This window comes from Euphorbia lathyris, chromosome 7 (genome assembly GCF_963576675.1).
Source record: "Euphorbia lathyris chromosome 7, ddEupLath1.1, whole genome shotgun sequence".
In the NCBI taxonomy this organism is placed as follows: domain Eukaryota; kingdom Viridiplantae; phylum Streptophyta; class Magnoliopsida; order Malpighiales; family Euphorbiaceae; genus Euphorbia; species Euphorbia lathyris.
In genome coordinates, this window is record NC_088916.1 from 63,863,077 (window position 1) to 63,866,340 (window position 3,264).

A 3,264-nucleotide genomic window follows, 5' to 3' on the forward strand; every position below is an offset into this window, starting at 1 on the left:
GTTGTCAAGATTGGTTGAAAACTTCAACTCAAGCTTTCAAGCATGAAGAAGAAGTTGAAGATCTTGATGCTATTGAAGAAGGTAATATTTACTTACCAATTATATTTCATAGTTTTATTTTAATTAAATGTTTATGAATACTAACTATATAAATGTTATTTAATTTATAGAAATTAGTTATTATCCTGAAATTGCATCATCTCTTTTATCCATATTTCAATTGGATATCTAAGGTTTTTTTAACCGAATCAAATGCACTTTGGTAAGTATATTTTTTTTCCTTTTACTTTTTGTTAGTGTGTTGATTAATTTTATTGAAGTGAAAGCTAATTAATTTAACATTTGTTGATTCACTAATATGATAAATTTTATATGTTTAGGTTGATGTTTGGCTTTTACTGCCTTTGCTTTGGAAAACAAGGAATTTGTTGTGTTAAGAAGATTCAATTACAACTTGGGATGCTGATTAGAGAGATTTTGCTAATGAAGTGTTGTTTTTTTTGAATTAAAGGTTGTTTGTTTTTATGGATTTGTTATTTTGTAACTTTGATTTGTGGGTTTTTTTAGCCTTGTTGTCTACCGTAACTTTTAATACTTTGATTTTGTGGGTTTTTTTAGCCTTGTTGTCTATTGTAACTTTTAATGAATGTTGTTTACTTCCTAAAAAAATATCATTTATTTCAAGTTATGTAAGATAATAAAATTTTGTAAATTAAATTTTTAATTTATTTTTTAGGACTTAAACAATTAGATATTTATCCGAATCACCGAAAAATTATATTGGATTGGACCGGAACCGAATCTCCGAATCCCCGAACTGGACTGGACCGAAATTTTGGGGCAATTCAATTCTGGAGATTTATTCTTTCAATCCAATCCTGGAGATTTCCTTTTATTAATCTCCGAATTTCAATCCAATACTGGAGATTCATGAATCCCCGACTTGGACCGAACTGTGCCCAGCCCTACTTCCTCCTTGCTACTAATCTGAACTCCTCTAATTCTCAGGAGTGATTCCAGACTGAGGTAAGAATCAAACTTCGCCCAAATCCAATCACCCTTAGAATCCACCACATCTGCGATCCTCTAATTCTGAATTTCTAAAGGCGGTAAAGACTCACAAACCTCTAATAAAAGCTTTTTACCAATCCAGATATCATTCCAGAAGCTAATAGATTTACCATTTCCCACATTCCACCCAATCCCAGAGCAAAATTCTGAAAACACAGCACTAAGGCATTTCCAAAGAAAAGAACAATTAACCACTCTTTCCTTAGGACCCCCAAAAACCTTATCCTTTCTATATTTACCGCATAATAATTGAACCCAAAGAGCTGACGGAAGTTGCCACATTCTCCACAGAAGTTTCATTAATAACACTTTATTATTATCTCTGGCTTTCCTAATCCCCAGACCTCCCATATTCTTAGGTTGACAAACCTCATTCCAAGGAACAAGGTGAATCTTCCTCCCCTCCCCAGCTTCCCCCCACAGGAAACGACAATTAATTTTATCAAGATCTTTGAGAATAGGCTCAGGCAGACGACAAGCCTGCATAATATGATTAGGAACCGCACAATTGACAGACTGAATCAAAGTAAGGCGACCCGTAAGAGAGAGGGTCTTAGCTTTCCAAATCGCACATTTCTTATTGATTTTATCCAATGTATCCTTAAAAGAAGCTTTAGAAACTCTATCACTATGGAGGGGAATCCCCAGATACTTACCCAGAGAATTAGTCAGAGGAATACCAGATAAATCGTTCAACCTTTTGCAGGCTTTCTGGTTCATATTCTTAGAACACATCATCCTGGACTTTTGGATATTAAGCTTCTGACCAGAGGCAGAGCAGAAACAGTTAAGGATATCTATAATCACACTTATTTGCTCCTCATTACCTTTCACAAAGATCAAAACATCATCTGCAAAGAACAAGTGAGTAACCTGGGGACATAATTTATTGATGGACACCAGGTGGAATTTCCCATTACCAACAGCTTCTTGGATAAGGTGAGTCAGTCTTTCCATTCAAATAACAAATAAGAAAGGGCTCATAGGGTCCCCTTGACGGATACCCTGGGAAGGAGAAAATGTTGGTCCCTAGTAATTAGTTCCAAGGGGGGGTTAGGAACTAATGTAACTTTTTTGCTTTTAATTATGCTGACTTAATGTTATTTTAAAAGTTTGATAACTCAGCGTGTTGGTCAGCACGGCCGATTGATTAGTCAGACAGTTTTAGTTCTATGCTGACTAAGACTGCTTAACTTGAGAGTTGGGAATTGACACTTGAAAGGTCAGCTTCCAACTTAGCACTCAGATTTACTCAGTTTCAGTTTTAACAATTTATAAGCTGAGTAAATGCAACAAGCAACACATGCACACACACACACACACACACACACACACATATATATATATATATATATATATATATAGAGAGAGAGAAAGAGTTTAGAAGTTACTCAGCACGACTTATCCTGGTTCGGCCTCTCTGTCTACGTCCAGTCCCCAGTTCCTCCTGGGATTTTCAATCCAATACTGAGCTCTTTCAAGGTAGAGCACAAACCCTTTACAAGGCAGTGAGTATGCAAGAGTACGTCCTCTATTCGTCTACTCAGCTCCTACTAAGTACTACAACCCAGCACTTAGATTTTTCTACCACTGAATACTTACAACCAAGTACTCAGCTCAACGCTCTCAATATTCCTATTGATCACACACTTGTTCTTTTTCAACTAAAGAACACCTTAGATGATTACAAAACAATCAATCTAGCATTTACACAGAGAATAGAAAAGTTGGTGTAAGATCTTTTTGTATTTGAGTGCTCTCAAGATTTTCTCTCTTGTATTTTTCTTTTGATACTCTGGCAAATGATCCAAGGTTCTTGATTGTCCTTTTATAGATGGAAATCTCATCCTGGATCATTTTGAATTTGTTTAGCCGTTGTGTCCAAAACGGTTCTTTTAGGGAACATCTTCTGGTCAGCTTCAGAATGTTCCTCCATTCCCTTCCTCTGTTTTCTTCAGGCGTCAGATTTTGTCTTCTTGCATCAGATTTGTCTTTTTGTGCCAGTTATCTTTTACCAATAATCCATAGACCCATGTTTCTTGGAATTAGTCTTCTGTGTATTTTCGAGGCTTCAATTATTGGTGCAGAAGATTGGCAGACTTTGTCCTTTAGTGAACGGATCCTTCATACTGTCCTGACTGTCACTCAGCTTCATTCGTTATCTTCGAATGTTCAACTTCCGTGCTGAGTTCC